Below are 24,811 nucleotides of genomic sequence, written 5' to 3' on the forward strand. Positions count from 1 at the left end.
ACGTTTATATTCTCACGTTTTTACTGTCGTCGTCGCGCGCGCGCGCGCCCATTAAACTCGCACGCGAAAGGTCGCACCGTCGTTCCAAGTCGCTCGATTTTCCTTCTCCGTTTCACCCTCGCGCTCGCTCGCTCGCGCGCGCGCGAGGGGGAGAGAGAGAGAGAGAGAGAGAGATCGCGGCGCGTTGCGATCCACGTACGAGAGGACGAGCAGCTAATTCCGGCACGGCGCGACACGCGGAACCCGGAAATCCGCCGAAAGCCCGGCCTCGCTTTAATCCGCTCGGCGATGTTAATAAACGGTCGCGTGGAATTCAATTAACGCGGACCGCTGACGTCAGCGCGCTCTTGCGACTTTGCCGTTGCGGCAGGTCGACAATTAGCGGGCAAGCAACGCGGCGCGGGCGCGAACGAAACGTCTCGAATCGCGCGCGAGAGAGGCGGCGATCGGTCTGAAATCTGGAGATTCTCGCGAGCGGATTATAATTCCTTATGAGGTCCGAACGGTATAGAATAAATAATGAAAAAAACGGCTGCTCGACTTTCTCGCGCGATCGAATTTCCTCCCGAGACTTAGATGCGATAGATAGCAAAACATGATAACGAGACGTCGCTTGTATAATGCCGGCGTTGCGAAAGCGCTTTCCGCCCCGTCGGCCGAGTATCGGCCGAGTAAAATATTAATTGGGCTTGTTGCTAATGTTGCCGCCGCGGCCTTAGGTGGGCGGGCGCCGCTTTTGTCTATAATTAGACATGGTTATGTAAAATGCAATTATATTTAACCTGTGCCGATAGTTAAGATGCTTAAACTACTTTTGAAATAGCCAAAAATATCTGAAATGCCTGGATCGTAGTACGCTGCTCTCTGCGGAGCTACTATCAGGTAAACCGATCTTCGCGCTATCGCACAATATGTGTGGCCCCCTGGAATTTCGTACGAACGGGAGCCGTTCGCACGAGAAATGGTGAATATTTTCTGTTCCTACGATCTATATACGACTGAACGATTTTTACTTTCACACATATTGCAGCGTGCGCGCACACACACACGCACGCACGCACGCACGCACGCACGCACGCACGCACGCACTTTGCGTACAGGTACGAGCAAATATTGAAATATGTTTTTCGACGTTTTCGACGTAGTCTAAACACAACCGGCACGTGTATCTACAAGTTGTCGCGAAAATTGAATTCAAATTCAAATTGGGTGGTCGCGTAGCAGTCACACATCCCGCGCCCCTCCGACTCCTCCCTCCCCTCCTCGTATCGATACGCGGAAGTAAGGTTTTCAAATATCTCACAAGTGTTGCAATGTTCGAACATAATCTTATCGCTCGAAAATCATTTGGCGCTTAAATAAGTCTTCGGGCATTGTTTGGCCGAATGACAATAACGACGGCGCCGATTAAGGACGGTGACGACCACGTGAACACGAAAGCGCCTACGCACGCTTCTCTTCTTGACAGATCGATGGGATCTAACGTACCTTGCCGTATACGGAAACCGTTTACGTAAACCAGCCCGGTAGGAACCGCTCGTATTTCTTAATCGTTATTAAGGAAGTTGCGCGTTATCATTTACATAACGCGAGCGAGCGAGCGAGTCTGGACGAGCGCCTCGCGCGCGTAATACCCGCTCGCGGCTTTCGCAAGATTTCCGCGAGTTTCGCGCGCGGCCGCCGCCGCCGCCGCCGCCGCCGCCGCGCTGTGGCGAATGAGCGAACTGAGGGCGAATGATTCTTATTTCGTAAAGCACACACTCGGGAGGGCGGCCTGTGATTCGCGGTAGAATCCCAAGTGGAATCGTTTGCCTGTGAGAAAGATATCGGGAGAATTCGATCGACATTTTCAGATATCTCCGGTAATTTCTAAATGATTTTTTTTTTTTTTTTTTTTTGCATGATAGATCGAGTGAAATTACGAGTAGAATTCTGTCGCATATTGATCGTCCAGAGTGAGCTTGGAATAATTTTGAATTTGCGCTCAACAATTGTACGTCTAGCCATTTCGATATATTATTACCTGAAACTGAGAAAGAGAGAGAGAGAGAGATAGAGAGATAGAGAGAGAGAGAGAGAAAGGCAAAGGTGAATAATATTTTAATATCACGAAGCTGTGTAGACGTGTGTTATTTTTCTCCGAAGCGGTAATATTTTTCACGCTGTACGCCGGGGGAGATGAGAACCTCTCTTCTTCAAATTTTCCGAGGGATATCTCCAACCGTGGTGTTGTTATCTCGACTCGAAGATCGAAATCGGCGTAGTTTCGGTAGAGCTCAATTTCCGTTGCTATCGCGACACGCACGGAAGGATCTTGCGCCACCGTTCGCCGTTGCTGTTGTCACAGATATAAACGAGAAGAGATCATCTACGCGTGCCTGTGGCGTCGGAGTCTGAACTCGTATGACATTATATCAGTTTCGATCTCCATCGTGAACTATGCGTGACGAGATGACGCGCGCCTGCGAGAAAACGTTATCGGGAGCAACATCTCGGCGCGCGTGAAAAGAAGCGCGCTCGCTTACGTTAACGTGAGGGAAAAAAAAAGAAGAAGAAATAACGCCGGCGATATAATACCGCCGGCGGACACTCTCTTTCTCTTGGCTCACGGAGTGTCGCGACGTTTCTCTCTCTCTCTCTCTCTCTCTCTCTCTCTCTCTCTCTGTTGATCGTCCATATTCGCCGCGACAGAAAAAAATACGACGAAGGACATCTGTTTGAACCTTTTCTTCAGCCCATTGACAAAAATGGACTTTCATTAGTCCCGGCCTTCCCCGGAGTTGAAGAGGAGACTCGAATAACTTTGAATAACGTTACATCTGAACGTTAACAATATTATATCCGAATAGAAATATCTCCGAATGATGATCTCACACGAACCGGAACTATTCGTGCGCGAGTATCGTGCGACGAATTCACTGCGCGCCGATGATAAATCGACGAGTACCCTTGAACATTCCGAAGAAACGATAACCGGCGGGCTTTATCAAGCCGGAGCAACGGGTTGTCGTCGCATTTACCGTCTGCGTCGTTACGATTACCCGGATCGATGACGCGATAAAAATAGCTGGGAAAATAGAGACAATAAGGAAGAAACTCGTCACACTCGGGGAAGTGTCGGGTCTCTTCGCTTCCACATAAAGAATTGAATTGAGACGCACGTATCCCCCCCCCTCCCTCCCCCCCGCAAGGACATCCTCGCTCTCCGGTTCTTCGTCGCGCCAGGCGCGAGAGCGATCGGTCGGGGCTTTCCTCCTTTGTCCGCTGCTCGACGCGGATTGATTTCTGATTAATGCATCGTCCCGCCCGCGATACTTCCTCGTTGCGAAACCGCGAGCGAGGCAACGGTACCGGCACTGACGTGACGCTGCAATGCGCGCAATCAAAGCTCTCCGCGAGAGCCCGCCGTGAAGATGTTTACAAACTCCGTAAGTAGATAGTAAAGAAGACAAAGCGCGGAGGGTCGGCCGCTGCTTCATTGGCGTAAGTCCGAGATCCGCGCGCGGCTCGTCGAATCTTGACGGAGGGCCTGTCGGGAGTCGATTTAATCACGCGTCATTTGTTGCAACACTCGCTATCACGCTCTCTGGAGAATGATTCGCGCACGTTGATAGCACCAGCTTCCGTTCGAGGCACTCGAGTCGTTCGATGCTGCTGCTGAACTGAGCAGATTTGCTCCGAACCTTTACGAACGTAAGAAAGAGCGCGAAAGCGTTGACGAAGGCATCCACGTCCTGGTGACCGAGGATGTCTGCGAGGAAGGATAGCAAGGATTTGAGAAAGTTTCACTAGGCAGAGGTGCCATTGGCAGCCCCCCGATTGGGCTGATTTCCACTGTGACTCTAATCTCAGGTTTTACTCGCGGACTGTCCCCTGGCTCTGGGGACTTTTTCCCCGCAAGACTCCACTCGTCATTGGCTAGATAATGCTCCAAATGAGACAATAAGAAGATAACATCGCGGTATGGCGCGCGATTATTAGCGCGCAGACTGTCGATCGCGCGTGATCGATTCGACGCGCGAAGGGAGGCGCCTGCTAAATTGAATAATCGTAATGCGAGAGCTCGCGCGCGCGAGAAATCGCGAAGTCATTTGATGCGGATTCAATGTGTGCGCGCTCACGCGCGATGATTCCTATCGTTCTGACACGAAGACATCCGGCTTGGTCGCCGGTGGTTTCCGATGCCGTTGACGCCATTGCGCCGCCGACAGACGGCTGCGATATGTACATAGGTTATCTGCATGCACGGGTTATAAAGAGCGGGCGGCGGGTGAGGAAGGGGCGTGTAATCCGCGCCCGCGTGGTATATTCTCGACTTCGATACCATGCGCGTCGTCTCGTTGTCGTTGTCGTCATTGTCACTGTCATTGTTGAGCAATGACGTCGTCCTAATCGAATGACGACGAAGAGAATGAAGAGGCGGAGAAAGGGAAGAGAGAAAATTCTAGGACGCTGCCAATAGAAAAATCTTCTTCGACCATTCCATTTGTGCGATTGGACTCTGCATTTCCCAATCCGGAAACATAGTAGTCTTCGAGTCTTCGCATTTTCTCTCTCGTATATCATATCTCTCAACGCTTCAGAAGCGGCATGTTCTCTTACCGAGCAGTGCGTCAGTTACCCTGTGCTTCGAAAAGAAACCTGATGGTTCTTCTTCAACTGTGAAGTGTGTACACGTGTACGTGTACGTGTGTGTGTGTGTTGTGTGTGGCAGAAAGATGTTTCCTTTCTTCTACATATCCAGGTAATATCATATAAGTAACAATGTATTTGAACATCCCTTTGCATCACTGTCGGCTTCCTCATTGAGGAGAAGATATATTTTCGACAAGGCGTACTCTTGAGATAAAGTAGAAAAAAGCACGTGGTGAGAGCACAGGATAAAAGTCAAATAGGTTTTATGGAACGAATCGTCGGAGAGCACATTAATGATCGGACAAACAATTATTTTGTTATTTATATCCCATTGGTAATTACGATCGGCGCACAGCGCCATTGTGCAAGAATATTTAATGCCTCGTAATTCCACGATAAATAAGCGCATGTTGCAGCTTTCTAGCTTGAAACGCTCGCTCGTGAGGTTCGTTGCGATTGAAAAACCGACACACGCTAGGAAAATTCCAACGTGCATGAGAGAGAGAGAGAGAGAGAGAGAGAGAGAGAGAGAGAGAGAGAGAGAGAGAGAGAGAGAGACGCGATATTCCTTCACATTTTTATGAATTTTTTAAATAACCGTCACGCGTTGCGTAACGTCGCGCCCGCGGAGAGCCACAATTTTGCGGGTTACATAAAGAGTCGTAGTTCATGTGGATAAATTATACACCGAGATTCAGGACTTACTTGCCGCAGGCGGCTAATTTTCCCGACAAGTACTACGCCGGATACGATGACACCAGAAGCGAGGATATTAATGTCGCTGTTACTCGAACATTCGCCTGTTATCGCGCGCGTATGCATAGATTACGCGGCGTGACGCGCTGATTGATTTACGATTAAATTAATAAGTACAAGCCGAGCGCGATCGGTGATCTAACTTGCACGCGCTCGACACTTTGACTTACAGCCGAGCCACGCTCGAATGTTTTTCGAACGAGATTCTGCTTGAGAAAAGGAGAAAAGCGTAAAAAAGGATGAAGAAAGAACTCTTTGCGTATCCTTGCGACATGCTGACGCTGAAAGTGAGATCGAAAGTAATTATTATTCATGTCCTTGCTACTCGCACGAGACTTCTTACGTGCGATCTTATATACTAAAACGATCTGTAAGAACGGAAACGAAACAACGTGGAAATGGAACGCAGAGACGTAGTAGCACTTCGCGTGAAATATATTCTCAGCGGTGTATCGGGTGAGTGCAAAGTGGTTCCGATGGACTTCGTGATAGAAGAGTGGACTAAGTAACTCCGGCGGCAGAAACAATTTATCCTCATTCCACCGAGTAATCGCCATTGTTTTCTATTATCTTTGGCATGTTGGCGCGTCTACAAATTAGTAAGCGCCGCCAAAACGACCCGATCAGTCACCACCGACGTCTCTGAGAGAGCCATCAGAACTTTTGCACTCACCGATTGGCAATACGTTCTCGCGCATTCTCACGAAATTATTTCCGCAGCGGAGCGAAAGTATTTTTGTCTAGAGGCGCGCGCGCGCGCGCGCGCGTGAGACAAACGCACATATACACGCAGGTAATTAGGATACACGTAGAGAGAGAGAGAGAGAGAGAGAGAGATAGAGAGAGAGAGAGAGAGAGAGAGAGAGAGAGAGAGAAATGCGAATATATAGAAATGTAAAAACGCAGAGTGTCAAGTGGATAATACGCGTCCGAGGCTGACGCGAGTGCTGAAAGAACGTAGAATTTCCAAGGAGAATGTTCCGACTGGAACGGAGAGAGAGAGAGACTCGCGCGCGACTAAGACGCGGGGAAAGACGGTCTTTTGAACGCGCGCGACTCCGTCCCGCTGGAAGACCTGTCACCCGGAAGCGAATAGAGAAACGCGCGCACGAAGACCTCTCCCGGCGGCGGCGGCGGCGGCGGCGGCGGCGGCGGCGGCGGCTTCTAGTCGCATCGCGTCGCGTCGACGAAACATTAGCATTTAAAGGGGACGAATTACCGGAATTATTCTCGGGGCAGCGCGCGCGCCGGGTACTGCAACGGAGGGGGGTTGTATCGGCAGTCGCCGCCGCGCGCTTTCACCGAAACCGCAAAAATATCGGAAGAATGCCGGTTATTTCTCACTGATATTGTCGGGGCACGTTAATAATCATTCGGCTTTTCCATCATTTCTCTACCTTTCTACCCCTTTTCCCGTCCCCCGCATTTTTATCGTTCCCTTTCTCTTTTCTATCTCGCTCGTTTAGAGTTCCCTTGATAACCATGAACGACCGTTCGTCGCCGGAAACGCGCGACCTGAAGTCCGAGAATTCGAGAAATTTTGAACTTCCGAGCGAGAACGCTCCTCTCTCTCTCTTTTTTCTCTGCTTCCGCTCCGCGTATCCTTCACGATTTTCGTTGCGCCTTTTCGGCCGATAATTTGAAACGTACTTCGCTCGGCAAAAATCGCGTGGAAAATCGCCGGGGAATTCAAAGGCGCGGCCTTTAGTCTCGTAGTCTGTGTAACGTCGACGGGAGAAAACGGCCGACGAAGGGTGGTCCGTCGAAGTCGACGTTGATAAGAGGGCGCCGGAGAAGGGTGAATAGAGGAAAATGAGAGAGGTGGGCTGCGAAGGGCGCGTACAGCGAGAAAGGAGCGCGAGGAGCGAGGAGGTGAGCGGTGACGGGGGAGAAGAAAGCCTTTCTAACGTAATTCCATGGAGCTCGCCGGAAGAACCCGGAACCCGGAAGTAAGGGAGGAAGCACTACCGTCGGCCCCAGGGGATGGATGAGGGTAGGGCGGTCAAGGACGAAGGTAGGGGCATGGAAATTTCTCCGGTGCTTCTCTCTACGTAGGGCTCTATCGATCGTCGAGATCGCGCCGGAGAGAGAAAGAGAGAGAGAGAGAGAGAGAGAGAGAGAGAGAGAGAGAGAGAGAGAGAGAAAGAGAGATAGAGAGAGAGAGAGAGAGAGAGAGAGAGAGAGAGAGAGAGAGACCTGCTCGGCTGACTCGTGAAGAAAATTCCTCGACCTTGATTAACCGTATGGATTAACGACGAGTCAAATTTACTTCACCCCCTCGCTCCATTTTGTTCTCTTCTCTTTCCTACCCGTCGAATTCTCGGCGGGTCCGTCCCGTGAAGCGGAGCACTCCCCGTGATTTGGTCTTTACTCTTCCGCCGGAGTCTGAAAGTGATCGTTAAGCGATAATATTTTATAATATATTTAACGAGTACGAGTGTGAGTCACAACATTTATCGCTGTTGAAGGTGGCGCTACCCGCTATCACAAGGGTGAAAGACCTCAAAAACGTGCGCGCGATTATCTCCACGTCACTTTCGCGAAAGAAGCGAAGGTGTAGAGTGCGATAATATCTAGTTTGATATCGAGCGCTTCTGGTGGTCGAATAATTTAACCGCAACATGACACAAGTTGCAATTTCCGAACGTGCTTGTTGTGCCGAGTTGTGTCCCCCGTCCCTCCTGCCGAGAGAGTCGTCTCAGAGTCTCTCTCTCTCTCTCACACGACGCTTCCGAAGGAAACATTGCATACGAGAACAAAAGCGCACTGGACTAGACAAACACGATCGATGCTGACGGACGTAACGCGAGCTTGAACCGCGTCGATTCCGGGAAGTTCTAATCTTATATTTATAAGCAGATTACTTTTTTTTTCACGCGTGCAGAAGTGGAACGCGCTTAACTATGCGGAAACCACTACGCGTTCTCATTGAGAGCGGGCGATTTCGTTTTAAATAAATTAAAACGACGAATCGACGGCCGTTTAACGGCGATCTTGATTTTCTCTCTTTTCTCTCATCCGCGCTATTTCCCGAAAGGATTAGAGAAGTAGACATTTTTCAGGCCGGACGAAGCACCGCTATCGCGTCTCGTTCAGATTGTTTCGGTAAACTCTCGCAACATTTTTCATTTCCACCTTCGACGACGACGACGACGACGACGACGAATGTTCTTTGTGCCAGCGTATCGTGTCGGAGCTACCTGAAACGCGCGTTGCATTGACATCGTGGCTCTCCAGATCGTTATTATGCAAGAGATAATCGATGTCTGTCACGCGTCGGCTGATTATCGCGGATCCGACGTGTATTTTAGTCGTCGCCGCTGTCATCGCCATTGCGTCGATAATCGCGTTTATCGGCTATGACAATGCACTGATAACGAATATTGCGAGAGTGATTTTCGCCTTTCATCGGAGGCCGTGCTCCAAGAATCGGAACCGCCTTCGGCTCGAATTCTATATCGTGGGCTAATTTAGAGGGGAACAAAAGTGAGATATTAAAAAACTTTCAACCTTTGCGAAATAAAACGTTTCGCGAAAGGACGGGAGCGCACGAAACGTCCGTCCGGGTAAATTAAAAATGTTAAAGTATACCGAATATATATGTATATTATATTGAAATGGCCGACTGAGGCGAGCGAGCCGCTCCGCGGACGGCTGTGCAACGCGCCGTGTCACGTCGCACGCGCTCCACAATACATGCATGCGAGTCGCATAAACGGGAATTGCGTTTATCATGGTGCATAGCAGTGGCGGCGTGTGTGTGTGTGTGTGTGATACACTTGGTCGCACGAGCAACGATACGCGATTCCCGCGCGCTTTACAGCTACTGTTACATCTTTATTACACCGCCGAGCGGAACGCGATCTTTAGCCCGATTTAATTGCGTTTCGTCCGTCGCATCCGGCCGGCTGACTCTCGCATCGCATGGATGCATCGATTATAAATCGTGTCGAGATCCCGCTATCATCCCCTCCCTCCCCATCCGTCTACATTTCTCGCATTTTCGGAAGTTTCTTTAATCTTTTACAAGGCGCAGCCTCTCTCTCTCTTTCTCTCTCTCTCTCTCTCTCTCTCTCTCTCTCTCTCTCTCTCTCTCTCTCTCGCTCTCTATATATTTGGTTGTACGTCTCGGTTAAGAAAACACGTATCCGCAATGTCGAAAATATTCTAATAAGTTACATGTTCCACATGTTTTAATTCTAACAAGCGAGTAAGACTCATTGTGTCCTCGTCTCCGAATGACTCGCAGTGTCGTATTTTAAGAAAGCTGTCTCGGGAAGAGAGGTCGCGATTTTCATATTCCTTAAATATTCATCCAGCTCGCTCACTTTTTATGACGGAAAGTACTTCCAAGTGCGCGCACGCCTTCCTTCGGGGGATGCTTTTACACCGGGGGAAAAAAATGATGAAATAGTGCTTTTTTATAAAAGATTAGTAAGGTGTATGAGTGCCATTAAAGCTGTTTGCCCGCGCTCGGAGATTTTGCTCGACGCGGATATTCGCTGGGCGGGAAGATAGATCCTTTTATCTCCCTTCCCTTCCCTTCACCTCCTCCTCTTCTTCCTCGTCGTCGTCGTCGTCGTCGTCCTCCTCCTCTTCCTCCTCCTCCTCCTCCTCCTCCTCCTCCTCCTCTTCCTCCTCTTCCTCCTCCTCCTCCTCGTCCTCGTCCTCCTCCACCTCGTCTGTATCGCGAGAACGGGAGAACCGGTCGGTATCCGGACCGGAAGCACGGACCTTGGACCTCTCCTTCTCTTTTTCTCCTCTCGGGAGGCAGCGAGCGGTGGATCTCCGGCCTCGCGCGATCGCTCCGGGCTTCGTCCTCTTCTTCTCTTTCCCTCTTCCTCTTTTCCGCGTGTCCCCCTCCTTCGCGTTTTTTGTTCTCCGCTCCCCTCCGTCGTCCCGCTCTGCTTCCTATCTCGGCTCTCTTCCTCGTCTATCTCCGTGCGCCTGTACGTATCCTGTTCCTCCAATTACTTTTATGTCCTTTTATCGTCCACCTGTGGTACATAACGGATACATTTACGTTATACAGGGTGTCCCACTACTCACGCCCGGTTGTACCTCGTATCTGCAAAGGTGAGATTCCGCTGAGTTCAAGGTTGACTTTTATCATGGTCTCTTTCCAGTATCGTGTAAAATTTCTTGTACCGTTTGGTAGGTAATTCTTCCACATTAAGCGTGTCCGACGTATGTTTGCAACGCAGGGAAATTCGGTGAAGAAGTAAATCAACAACGACAAAAAGGTTCGCTTTTACAACTATTGAGATTGAAAGTTAGCTTTAATGGCCGGGAAGATTTTCAGGTAACGTCATTTGTTTCGTCTTTGCACGCAGACCTATTTCCTTTCTATAGGGTCTTCTATAAATCATACGGTTCCTTCGTCCTCTATTTCCTTCAGTTCCTTCGTTTCTCTCGCTCTTTCATTCGGAAGAAGTTCTAACTCCAGGTCAGATCCTTCCGGACCCTTGCCTTTCCTTCTTCCGACTGAGCGAAAAATCTAGCAGGAAGATGTCGGACAGCACAATGGATAGTATCCGGTCTTTCTGTCTCGCATGAACCCGTCGTTTCGGCTTCTAACTAGAAAGCGTTCTTGGAGAAAAAAAAAAGGAGAGAAGTTGCCTAGAGAAAAATGCGTTGCGTACGGAAAAATGACGAATTGTAAAATTTCACCGACGTCGCTTTAACAAGAACACGACGCTCCTTCGCTCAGCTTTTATGTTTTTCGGCAAGGACAGAAATAAATTGCGAAATTGCGAAGAATAAAAAGCGCAAGATGTCCCCCGGCCGTATTACCGTAGCGTAACCTCTTTAAGAGTTGTACGATTGTCGGGTATACTTGTACTTCCTCGATCCTCCACAAGACGGTACTGTGTGAATCTCAAGAACCAATATTGTGCTTTGGACAGATAAGTAAAACGCGGACGCTTCCATTAGTGAGGAGAAATATTTTAAAGAAAGAAGACTTCCGTGACTGGTTTCAGTACGTCGCGGAATATCACGGAAGTGGAATATTATTCTCGACGAGGGGAGGGATTGTGAAAGAAGTTGCACAACGGCTCGGTCGGCTTTGAGGATCGCGTCGCAAAATCTCGCGAGAGCCTTTATCGCCCGCGAAATTTCTCTCTCAGCCGCTGAAACATTTCCCGAGTTTACAAAGAGAACCGCGGAACGCTTTTAAATCCGTCACGCTCATTCCGATATCTTCACGGGAGAACGACAAAAGTACGGAACTCTTCGATTTATCCCTTTCGAATGGCGTGGCGACTTCTAATCGCCGGTCGGTTTACTCGTTGAATTGTTAATCGGGACAATATAAGCGACTTGTCCGCTAATGACGCCCGTACATGATGATGATCACGGTTTAACCATTTTACTGCTGAAACATTTACCCGACGTTGTCGTTACTATTTCAGGGTATACGCGGGGCTGCAAATACAGAAGCCCCTGCCGTGCCACAATTTATCTTACGTGCACGAGCGAGTCAACGCTCGCGCGCATTGTTTCTTTTGAGACGAATCGCGCAAGGGGTAAGAAAAGAAAGGAAGAGAGGGCGGAGGGGAGGCGCTTGTTAACAGAGAATAAAATTCATCAAGTATTCATTAAACGGAATTTGCGTGAGTAATGTATTGTACAATTTTATGTTATATTGTTACACGGTGTATTACGCGGGGCGAAGTTGCTCTGTCCTTTCGAAAGCCTAATGCGTTACGCTCTTGTCGTTCTTCCTTTTTCTCCCTCCCTCCCTCTCTCTCTCTCTCTCTCTCTCTCTCTCTCCCTCCCCCTTTTCTTCTCTTTATCTTTGTTGCTTTCCCTCTTGTCGTCTCTCCTCCTCGTCTCTCTCTCTCTCTCTCTCCTCTCTTCTCTTCTCTTCTCGTGTTTCACGCATACGGTGCGCTCGCGCGCGTACTCTCTGGCATTCCTCACCGTCGAAATAACTATTATTACGAGTCGGATCCGGGACAAGAGACGACGATAGTCTCCTCCTTCCTTCTTCTCCTTCCTACTCCGCCATCCCCCTCGCCGCTCGCCGACCCCACACAGAATTCACGGGGCTTGTTTTATTCTCGCCTCGTATCGAGTCATCTTCGGCCGACGGACGGACGGACGGACGGACGGACGGACGGAACACGCTCAGGACACACGCTTTCTCAGTGGTATAACACCGTGGGCGCGGCGGTCGCCGATAAATAATTACAGCGAAAGCGGACGAAACACTCCGAATTGAAACGCGGCGCAATAACAGCTCTCAAGATACGCGGATCGCGTCGTCGCGGACGCGCGATACGTCGACAAAGGCGCGCGCGTGTGTGACGCAAACGCAGCGCGTCGTCGAATTTTTTTCAACAAACGCGTACGAGAACAGTTTTCGCGCGCCACTAACCTGAATTGTTCCGAGACCATCCGCGAGCATTCGAGCGACTCGCATAATTTCTTCCCTTCATTTATCGCTCGTTATGTAGCTTCTATTACACATCGCGGCTCGCTACGTTGCCTCGCAACGTTTCCTTGCACAGTTTGTACGATCCGCTCCTCATTATATATATATATATATATATATATATATATATATATATATGTATATATATATATACGAGGGCAGTCTGAAAAGTTCTCGGCCTGACACATAGATGATATTAGAAACTGTCAAACTATAATTATATTGGAAAGCGACATCCCTGATATAAACCCGTGTAAAATTGTATTTCGATCTGTCAAGTCATTCGAGTAGTAGCACCAGTTTAATATTTAATATTGACGTGTCATTGTCTCTATTAAAATGGAAAAAATTGAATATGAATCGTGCAGTGATTAAATTCTTTGTTTTGGATGGTTTAACACCAACAGAAATTCATCCGAAATTGTTAAAAGTGTATAAGGATGCATCACCTTCCCTTTCCACTGTGAAAAAATGGGCTGCTCTTTTTAAATCTGGTCGTACAAGTCTCGAAGATGATTCACGCGAAGGTTGTCGGCAAAAACTGCTACAACACCACACAAAATATTCAACAAGTCCATGATATGGTGTTAGATGATTGGCGAGTGAAAATGCGTGAAATAGCTGAGGCCATAGGCATCTCGAAAGAACGAATTGGAAATATTTTGCATGAAGAATTACATATGAAAAAGCTTTGTGCAAGATGGGTGCCGCCGCATTTGCTAACAGTTGACCAAAAACGCATTCGAATGCGTATTTCTCAAGCATGTTTGGATCGTTTTAAGCAAAATAAAATGAATTTCAAGCGTCGTTTCATAACTGTTGATGAAACTTGAATCCACCACTATACACCAGAGTGAAAAGAACAGTCGAAACAATGGATTGAAGCCGATGGACGTGCACCAAAGAAGGCAAAGACGGTTCCATCAGCAGGAAAAGTTATGGCAACAGTTTTTGGGATTACAAAGGTGTTTTGTTGTCGATCGATTATCTTCAGAAAGATAAAACTCTGAATATTATTACCTTAACCTTTTGGATCTATTGGATGCAAAAATTCGTGAGAAAAGACCTACTTTAAAGAAGAAAAGAATCGTTTCCCATCAAGACAATGCACGTGTTCGCACAAGTGTTTTGACAACGGCAAAATTCAACGAATTAAAGTACGAATTGCTCGAACATTCAGCGTATTCATCAGATTTCGCTCCCTTATCTGTTCCCAAACCTGAAAAAGTTCCTGGCTGTTTTACACCAAATGACGAAGCTATTGCGGCCGTGGATGGATATTTTGCAGACCTTCCGGAATCACACTTTAATAATGGTATTGAATTATTGGAAAAACGTTGGAACAAATGTATTGAAGTTTCAGGAGATTATATTGAAAAATGAAACATATTTCACGGCAAAAAAATTTTTCTTTCATTGTTAGGCCGAGAACTTTTCAGACTGCCTACGTGTATATATATATATATATATATATATTTCACTTAAGCGAGAGCGAGAGATCTTCCTACGATCTCCTCCTCCTCTTCCTCCTTCTACCATCTTCCACCTCCCTTCGCATTTCTCGTAAATCCCTGAAGAAAGAATCCTCCCCGTCTGTTTTATTTTTACTTTATTCGCATCTATCCACTGACCCGAGTCCAACCGACGGGCCAGCAACGGATACATCCTATCGTTATTGCGACACGATGCTGATGGCTGGTCTTTTATCGGAATGGGTGGCTGCGACGATACAGAGCCGCACGCACCTACGATCGCATTATTCCATTACGATAAATAAGCCGAGCGAGCAATCGTCCTTCGGCGCTACTTCCCGGGCTATTGGGGACACTTTTCCGTTTTACCAGAGAGCGTTTACAACAACACCAGCACTCCCGTGCTGGTGCGCGCGCGCGCGCGCGCACGAGAGTCGTCTCGTGTTTTCTGCCGCGTTCGCCGCAATAACCGGCTGCCTCTCGTCGCGATTCCTCTCTCGCGCTCCCGCGCGACGCATACCTCGCCGCTTCTATTATTATAGCACACACTTCCTCCTCGACATATTTATATTCGCGCCGACGGATTTCGCGTTCCTACCGGCCCGTTTCCTTCCACGACCGGGGACGCTTAAATTTAATAGGCTATCGGTATTTGCGGACGAGGCGCGTCCCCGGTGTCGGCGCGGGAACCGTCTCCTACCTGTTTTAGATATCGATTTCTCGCCGTGTCGTCTTGAGACTATCGAAAGCGAAGACGAGAAGCTTCGTCGTTAGAAATTTATTAATATTGCAGCGTACTCTCCACGAGACTGAATTATAAATTTATCGTTGGGAAATTCTTTTCACGTAATTGTGAATCTCTCTCTCTCTCTCTCTCTCTCTCTCTCTCTCTCTCTCTCTCTCTCTCTCACGGGGATCATTCAGAGGTAAATGCAAAAAGAACGATCGAAATTGCTCAAGACATTCGTACGAAATCGCTGTTGACGATACTTATAATATTCGATGTCGTTTTCCCGAATAACGATTTTCATAGCGATAACAATATTCGTCGCGCTGATTTTAATTTATCGTATGGAAATTTATGTCGGATCGTGTGTTTTTAAACGTATTCGTTTAACATATATATTTAGCCGATTCTTTTTAGAATTTTTCCGGGGCAGTTAGTCGTATTTTAATTACATACATAATGAGGTTGCACACGTGCTGGTGTCGCACGAACTTGGGTCTCACCGACTGACCGTCGCGCGGCATTCGACGTGTCGATTAACGACAACGTATCGACACCAAGAATACTCGTCGTATCGGAAATACTCGCGTTCATCGTCGGTTTCCTTGCAGCGCCTCCGCTCTCGTTGCTGCCAAGTCCCGGCTCTTCGCAGATTTATAATATCGATGTTGCTTAACGATTCGCGATCTCACGGACGAGACGTGGCGAGACAATACGACAACTCGCTTACGTAACGTCTAGGACAGTGTCTCCCGGACGATGAAAATAACACTTCCGTGAGGAGCGATGTTGCGACCTCGTTCATTAGCTCGTTATCATCCTCGGCTATTTCTGGCCTACCTTCTTAGCTCCGATTGAGAGCGCACTTTTACTCAAGAGGCAGAGAGCGAAATCGATTCTCAGACGGAAAGATTGCTCTTCTCCCGTCCGTCTCTCCTCGCGCCACGTCTCCCTCCTCCTTGTCCCTTTCGCGGTGAAGACCGACAATTCGCGCGATATTATTTTTCCTCGGGCGACGACTCGCCGTTGAGAACTCAGAAACTCCCCGGCGGGGACACTCGACAAGCGACGCCGGCAAAATTACGGGAACTCGGTCGCAAATAATTTAACGTACGAGCAATCGCGTCCTACGTTCCAAGTCGCCAATAAAACGGCATGTAGTGCGCTTTATTCGCGGAGAGAGAGAGAGAGAGAGAGAGAGAGAGAGAGAGAGAGAGAGAGAGAGAGAGAGAGAGAGAGAGAGAGAGAGAGAGAGAGCGAGGGGGGGAGGGAGAGCGAGAGAAAAAAGAGAACGAAGCACTTCTCTCTCTCGTTCCCTACCTTTAAAGGGGCGTCGTTTTGCCGCTCTAAATAATCTCTCCCTCGTGAAGCGGCCGTCGATCGGGCATGTCCCCTCGATGCTCGTGTAATATCGATTAATACCGGGCCGGTCACGTGGCCTACTGAATAATTTTACGCGAATCTATTTTGATGTGCCGACCATCGTTTATTCATACGGCTGACGTAAAACTTTCCGCTATCTGCGCTGGGTCGATGCATACGCCTGTGACAAAATAGTTTAGCATACTAATTACTTCTTGCGCGGCTCGCGCTCGCGCGCGCGCGCGCTCAGCCCCGAGCACGTTCGTCGTTGCGCGAATGAGAAACGTCGCGCGCGATGAGAGATGTCGGACATGCACCGGCGCGCCGTTGCGCGCGTCTCGCGTCTCGCCGCGTCGTCGTGTCGCGCTTCTTGTTGAAGTGCACAAAAGCGAACCTATCGCTGGCACAGCCCGGAGAACGGAGTGTGACGGCATCCAGTCACACTCGATCTCTGCTCGGAGGCTGCCCCGGCTGGCGAAAAGTCCGCGTCGCGTCGCGTCGCGTCGCGTCGCGTCGCGTTGTAAGAACTGCGCGACGAGTCGCGGATTCAGCGCAGGCCGGGCGAGACCGATCGAGACGCGTTTCTTCCTCGTACGAATGATAATTACATAATTTTTTTCTTCCTCTCGTCGCTTCGACGACGCTTTTCAGACGAGACGAGACGAGACGAGACGAGACGAGAGACGCACACGGGGAGAAGAACGGGCGAAAAGTTCGGTCCGTTTTAGCGCGACTCGAGTGGGCGGTCGTCGCCGCGCCGCGCTATTGATTCTCATTGCTGTCCGACACGGACGCTTCCTGCTGGCAAGCACACTTCCTAATGGCGTATTTATACACCTACCAGACGCAGATCCGCGTTCCTGATACACACCGCCGTCCCCGACGGCGATTCCTTTGGCTTATATTAGGCGCGATCCCGTCTCCGCGAGCCGTACACACGCGACTCTCGGGATCTTGATTTAGCGACACGGAGGAGGTGGGTCTCTCCTCTCTCTCTCTCTCTCTCTCTCTCTCTCTCTCGTACGAGCCAATAAACTCGATAAATCCGGCGGCGGCGGCGCGCGCGCGCCGCCGCCGCGGCATGATGTGGCTAATTTAGCACATTCGAGTGCGAAGCATACGCGAGAGAATTCGCCGCCGCCGCCGCCGTCCTTCTTCTGATCCGCTCTATTTCCGCTTTTGTCTCACGTGTCGGACTTGTATGTCTACCTGAGCTCGATTGCGCCTACACTTGTCCCTTCTTTGCGGTGAATCAGCCTCGGCGGCTCTTTACCGTGTTATAAGGGCTGTACTTTCTCCCACGGACGTTACTCTCGTCACGTTTGCCTTTCGGAAAATATGTGCCGGGGGACGGAGGCCGAAACACGCTCGGTAAAGGTCCGAAACAGCTGGAGCTTTCGCAAAATTCTTCGGAATATTGTTATTATTATTATTCTTATTATTATTCATGGACATTGTATTAAGGTCATAGTACACACGACCGTGCTCGCTCATGTCCTGAGAAGGATGACGAGGGAGGTACGTAAGAGCAGAAAGATACAAATCGCTGATTCCCCGGGTCGCAGGAGTCGACATTGTTGGCATTCCGTTGAAACTTCCCACGTATCTTCTCGTGACACAGCTTGAAAATTCAGAAAATTCAGTGATTAACGATACGCTTGACGCAGCGCAGCGTAACGCGCTGCCTCACGCCGATCTGATCACTTCCCCTCTGTGTTTTAAAATTCTCTTCGACCTCATTTCTCTTGCTTTCTCCTCTTTCCCTCGATATATATTTCCACGCGCACCCCGACTGCTAGTAATCGTTAGCTATTGACTACTTGACCCGACACCGGCGACCTGTTTTCCAGCTCGTACGTCTCTTATTACTTCCGGCTCCTTGCGAACTTGGATTTTATTCGCTTTTCGCATTGTCTCTGCTCGAATGAGGCGGAGCAGAACGGCCGATCCCGTGTCGCGTAAATATCGTTTGGGAAAAATCAGCGGCTAATAGCAGCGTGCCCCGTTCATTCCTGTCGATTCCGTCGTGTCTTTAGTCAGCGTGCCAAGCTGACTAAAGAGGGTATTTCGTCGGCGTGTCGTACACCTTTGCTTCTTTCTTCCTCTCCGTTCCTCGTATATTCTCTTCTCCTTCTTCCAGTCTCTTCCTCTCTGTCTCCTGCTTTCTCTCTCTCTCTCCCTCTCTCTCTCTCTCTCTCTCTCTCTCTCTCTCTCTCTCTCTCTCTCTCTCTCTCTCTCTCTCTCTCTCTACTCCAAAGAGCTCTTTGCGTTTAGCGGCACATATGTTTGTATTTAAGTTCTCGGAAAAAGGACTTGTGGCTACTCTAGTCTTTGCTTGTTTTCCGTTCCTCCTCGTGAGGAGCATCTTAATCGCCCATAGGTGGTGGTCCCTTCAACTTCCACAGGAAACACCGCAGCACGCTTTTGTTTCTCGTTTTTGCTTGCATCTTGTGGGAGATCAACTGCACGCGGGGCGATAACTTTCAGATATAATCCGTAAGATATATATGTAGCGTCTCTGCTGCAAGTACGCAAGTATCAGATGTCTAATTTATTTAAACGTAACAAGAGAGCTTTCCAGTAGAGGGTAAAATCATACGAGACACAGTTTGCTTTTCTTATCGAGCGATTTAATTGTTTGAGAAGCCAGACAGTCTTGTCTGTCGATCCAATCGTTGGTTTGTTCGAACACAGCAGTTAATAATAGCAACGGACATATTATATTTGGAGATTTAACGAAATTCACTAAATTCGAAAAGGACATATTTTGTGGAAAGTCGTGGCGATTAACGAACGATTTACCCGCTGCCATGTGCAAGTTGTCGCTCGATAATCCTGTACGTTTGAATATATAATGACGAGAAAGAAATATTTTCCAGAAGCGTACGAGATCAGAGAGGCAAGTTTCTCCGGGGAAAAAAAGGACCGAGGCGTTTTTTGGTTTGGCGCGACGAACCGTGGCGAAAATATTAGACGCGGCGCGTGGTGGTGAAGTTCAGCCGGTGATTGAACTTCAGAAACACACCTCTCTACGAAAATTTTAGGGAAGCGCGTCGAACGTGTGCTGCAGCACATAACGGCTTGACTTGACCGAAAGTACTCATGAACAAATTTCCATCGGCGGATGAAATGGTCCCTTGAAAAGGACCTCTCTCGGTGTGTTGCGCGAGAAGCGTTAAAACGCGCGGAACAAAGAGGCTTCTTGAGACGAAACAACGTCAACGTCCGTTTCATATGGCCGACACTTTGGGGAAGACGAGCTCTCGAGACTACCGCGTGGCTGGTTCAGAAAGAGGATACGTAGGCAAAGTGCATTACGCGAGAAAGGGGAGGGACGAGGTAGCGGTAAATCCCCTCGGGATGGTCTCCGAGTTTACTGGACCACTCGAGAAGTAGCTGGATGACGAGCGCGCGCGCGCGCGCGCGAGAGGGAAGAAAATAGCGAAAAGGAGTGCGGGGAAAAGAGAGAGAGAGAGAGAGAGAGCGAGAGAGAGAGAGAGAGAGAGAGAGAGTGAGTGCGTGTGAGACGAGGAGAGAGAAAGAGCGAGAGAGATGCGTACAAGACCAATAGAAGAGAGTGGAAGGAGGAGGCTGTTTCCCATGACGAGGAGCTGGTGGCGAATGACGAGGGTGAACCGGGCTTTTTATCGACTTCCGGTCGGCGTAACTTGCATGCACGTGCATCGCGGCAACCTCGTTGCTCTCTTTGTGGCCGCCAGGAGTTCTCAGTCGAGCGCGCCCCGCGCGTAACAGGTTGTCGATTTCTCGTCGCAGCCGGCTGGCTGGCTGGCTGGCTGACATTCCCGATACACGCCATCTCGACGCAGTCTCAGCGACTCGCGCGATAAGTACACGATAATCCCGAAATGCCGGATATACGACTGTCGGAGGAGGGAGGGAGGGAGAGAGAGGAGAGGAGCGTTCTCTAAAAATTCCCCGCGAAAATCGCCGCGTCGTACGACGACGACGTAATATTAGTCGCTCCGCCGGGATTCTCCGATGATGCGGGCGCGTTACGCGTTACGAGACCGGGTCCTCGTCGCGGTGACGACACGGAACGACGGAGCGTCGATTGGGAGAATGGAAATTCGTCGAGCAGAGAGAGCGACGCCGCGTATCCTCGAGAGTCGGACGGCGTATCGACGATCTGTTCCGCCTTCGGCCGAGACACACGTGTGAGAGCTTCCTCTCGCTTTATCGTCGCTTTTATCATCGGGTTATTGCGACAAGAGAAACGAAGATAGTCGAATAACTCTGAGCGATAAAATGGCAATGATAATGATAGCCGAGCGATAAATCTGTCGCGACGTTTGTATCTCTCGGAGAGCCCAACAGATTCGTTGCGAGTCTACTACCTGCGTCGTTGGTATCGCAGCTGTATGAACTATTTCCTACTACTACCGCGCGCTACACTCCACTTTGTGCGTATGTGTGTGTCTGTGTGTGCGCGCTGCGCGAACAATCTCAGTCAATTTCACTCGTCCTTATCTCAAAAACTGGATAACACGCATCGCTTCTTTCAGTCAGCGCGACTGGACGACGAAGTTCTTCCTGCCTTCGAATTTTCGAACAAAAGAACTTGCACGGTTACGCAGATTTCTCGAGTTTCTCCAGAGTAACTTGTGTCATAAATAATTTCTCTTGTCGCTCCGACACTCGAAAGGTCGACCCGAACGATTCCCAAAAGCCAAGGCAAGGTCGGGACCCGGTGTAAACCCGCGACAGTTGAGACCCGAGCAAAGGCAAAGCAGACGTGGCAAATCGCGTACGGGACACGAGTATCATTATTTTCCGGGATCATCGTGCGTAGCGAAACGCGTCTCATGGGGGACGCGTGCGAAATCGCCAACAGGTGTTACGGTGCAATCACGCCGGCATGATTTTATATACCCGCCGGCGATTGTGCGTAATTGCACCGCAATTTATCGCGGTCGCCGCGGCGCGCGCGCTCGCTCGCTCGCTCGCTCGCTCGCTGCGAAAGTGCCCGGATTAGCGGCTAAACCCGATCACGTCACCGCCTCTCTCGCCCCCGCCCTCCACGCGCTCGCGATCGCAGGCTGGAAAAGCGGAAAAAATGCATTCCCGTAGATGCCTGTCCGCACAAGACGTCTCGAGCCTTTCCGATCGGCTATTTCATTTAGCCGTCATTTAGCCGTGTGCGCGTGCCTCGAATATTATTATTAGCGCACGTAATATCGCACATGACGTTCCTTGGTGTGATCAAAACTGGTGTCGGCATCGATATGATAACGAGGATTGACGATAATTGTACGAAGAAGCCAGCAGGGAGGGAGGGAGGGAGGGAGGAAATTGAATTCGAGATGAAACTTAAAAGGGAGAAATATGAGCTCCGAACCGAGTCGGTGATTATATTTTATTCGACTCGACAATTGGACTTTTTCGCGGAACAAACACATTGCAAAATATACCTGACGTGCCGACACCGGCGGCGGGCAGGTGTCTCAAAAATATCAGTCCGAGCAAGGAGAAGGAAACCGAGTCGAAGGGAACGACGCGCGACGACCGCGTCGAGGGCGCGGAGAGAAGGAGGAGAACAAGGAGGCGGGGGAGGAAAGAGGGGGAGGAACGAGAGAGGGTCACTGACACGTCGTCGAGTCGAGTCGTTTTATCGGTCGAGCGCACAACCCACATGGTTAAGCTGCGTCCACGCCGTCCCCTTTCATACCGTCGAGATTCGATCGTTGCAACGTCGGCTATGGTGTTTTCAGCGAGTCGGCTGGAGAAGGTGAGGAGAAGGAGGGAAGGGAGAGAGGATGAAACCTCGAGGAAGATCCGAAGAAACGCGAGCGAACGAAAAAGGGGTCGACGGATGATCTCAACGAGCGTTATTCTCTCCTCGCGCCTTGGCCCTTGAGATTTCGGAGAAAGACCCCGACTCCCCGATGATGGAATGCCTGAGGAGCTTCTTTTCGTTTGAACACTGAGACGTTAAGAAAAAAGGTGATTTTATCAAATTTTTAGCACTCTCTGCGCCTCTGAAACGAGGCCTCTCAAAGTTTATACAAACTTTTTTGCTCGAAATCAACTCCCAAAATGTTGGATATTTTTTACGTGTACTTAAGCACTTAAGAGATATCCTGTATAATATATATAATGCAAAACAACAACAATTTGCATTATTTTGTATGACATTGTATAATTTTTTTTTCTCAATCACAAGGAAAAAGCTAATGCGCGAACTAGCGCGCACAGATATTGACGCGTAAGATTTTTAATTTTTAATAAATTTGTAACAAGTGCGTCAAAAATCGATGTTTCGTTCGTAAAAATGTTCATGCATGTGCATAGTTATATTATTTTACCGTAATGTAACGTATTTATATGAAACTTTTTTAAATCCTAACCTATCCGAACCTGATATTTGTGCCTTATCTTGAATAGTCTAACCCGATCTTTTATACTAAATTAATCAACAGGTATTTCTGATTAAATAATAAAATGATAAACGTGCATTCAATTAGCAGACATTAGTATTTCGCGAGTGTGATGCGACAAGAATATCGTTCATTGAATTTGGAACGTGTTTCTGTGAAAATTCAAGTAAATCTAATCCGACGTCTCGCGAATTTCTTATTTTTGTCGCATATTTGCTTAATCGAATAATCGTTTTATTTAAAATGATCAATGTGAGATTTCATGGTTCGTTTCCGTTGCTTAATTTACACTCTTTAATTCTTCATTATGGAATAATTTCTCAAAAGTCGACTCGAAATTCGCACAAAAGTGCTGCTGCTGCTGCTGCTGACGTTCATCGGATTATTTTGCAAGCCTTACATATGTTACATATGAGATAAGATGTTATAATAAAATATGATCGACGTCAGTCTGTTTTTCCGTCGCCGTCTATGACACTAAACGGAGAGAAAGGGGCGAAGTATATAGAATTATTAATTCTGAACAAAAATTTAATATAGACGAGAATACTAACCGCTTGTTAACCAAGTTATCATTATTTATTTATAAGAGATACACACATGTATAGCGCGTCAAGCGTCGCGCGAGGAAGAAAATATTTGGCGAGCCGATATCTTCGATTCGCGCTCGTGACGGTCTTTGTTTGCCCGAGATAAAAATGGCGCATTCTTCCGCGCAGCTGAACAGCCGGCGCGAGATAATTCAAATATTAATCTTAATTAGGTAATTACCGGCGTCGTCGAGTACATCCGCGCCAGTTGCCCATCGATTTTTTTGCACATGCTTTAGACGTAACGATCGCGTGATATATGTATGAAAAAAACAAAGAGGAGCTCGTCAAGAATTTATTCGAGGCATTAATTACACCGCTATACCAGTCACAATACGACTTACGTGCATTTATTAGTCAACACTTCGCTTTACACGTTCGCCTTGTTCCGTCGAATCGACTTTATCGCTGGCGTCTCTCGTAGAGCAGCCCGTCGGGGAAGCCCGCAAAATTTGAAGCGTCAAATTTTCACGACACCTCGTTGCAATTCGTCATCGCGCTACTTGCAAATTATCCGGTGTTAGGTCGTGCCGTTGTAAGCCGGACCGCAGTCGGACAATGGTCATCGCAATGGTATTTAATTAAGTCACGTCGGGTCAAGCAATCACACGCGATTCAATTCCGCGGAGTGTCGTGATTGCGATTTTTCCGATATCTCTCTCTCTCATGCGCTCGCTCGCGGTTTTTGCAACTCGCGAGCAACAGGGTTATCGCGGAAGCGGCGCCGCGCCGCTTGTAAAAATCGCCATCCGAGCCGCGCGCTATTATTTCACATCGAGTTTTATCGAAAATCTGGAGCGAGCCTCCCAGACACCGAAAACAGATTACTTTACACCGCCGAGAAGTGTGTAATGCAATAAACCGCGGCGAATCCAGCCAGAGAAAATAATCACGTCGCGTTTGATTCCAATCGGCCGCTGCAACATTGCGCGAGGGAGATAAGTTATATAAAAATCGAGAAAACACGGAAGAGAGTTAATCTGTCGGGGCACAGAAGAAACGGGCTATCACGAGCGACGGGAAAAAGAATTTGCGATAGAAGTGACACATCATTGTTGTTATTGTCGTTATAAACTCTCAGAATACTTCAACCAATATCGGAAGTGGGAGAGGAAGGAGGAGGGGCACGTGTCACACACACACACACACACACACACACACATACAGAGTGCCTCCGCGCTTTGACCGCGACGTACATGCGCATTCGAAATACAAGCGCTTTTCTATCGCCGACCACCAAAGACGCGCGGTATCTTTCCTGCCGATAAAAGCTTATCTGCGGACTCGTTAATGTGCGTTGCAAGCGAAATTATGTGCATACGCGCAGGTGGGACACTGCTGCGTTATCGAATATTTCATAACTCACATCTGCGTGCATAACGAAAGCGAGACGCGGAAGATTAAAACGTACGATACTCGCGATCAGTTTGCCGAAA

The 24,811-nt window shown here is 48.7% G+C and overlaps 1 protein-coding gene across 3 annotated transcripts in view; it reads left to right on the forward strand.

Annotated features, from left to right (window-relative positions):
* Positions 1-24,811, forward strand: part of aop (ETS variant transcription factor anterior open) — a 171,115-nt gene that overhangs the window by 130,432 nt on the left and 15,872 nt on the right. The window contains exon 2 of one of the 3 annotated variants that reach the window (XM_011153838.3): positions 22,120-22,351. The exons of the other annotated variants lie outside the window; for them this stretch is intronic. The gene's annotated coding sequence lies outside the window, so the exon portion shown is untranslated. The remainder of the gene's footprint in view (positions 1-22,119; positions 22,352-24,811) is intronic. 3 annotated transcript variants of the gene reach the window in all.

Source organism: Harpegnathos saltator, unplaced genomic scaffold (genome assembly GCF_003227715.2).
Source record: "Harpegnathos saltator strain DR-91 unplaced genomic scaffold, Hsal_v8.6 scaffold36, whole genome shotgun sequence".
NCBI lineage: Eukaryota > Metazoa > Arthropoda > Insecta > Hymenoptera > Formicidae > Harpegnathos > Harpegnathos saltator.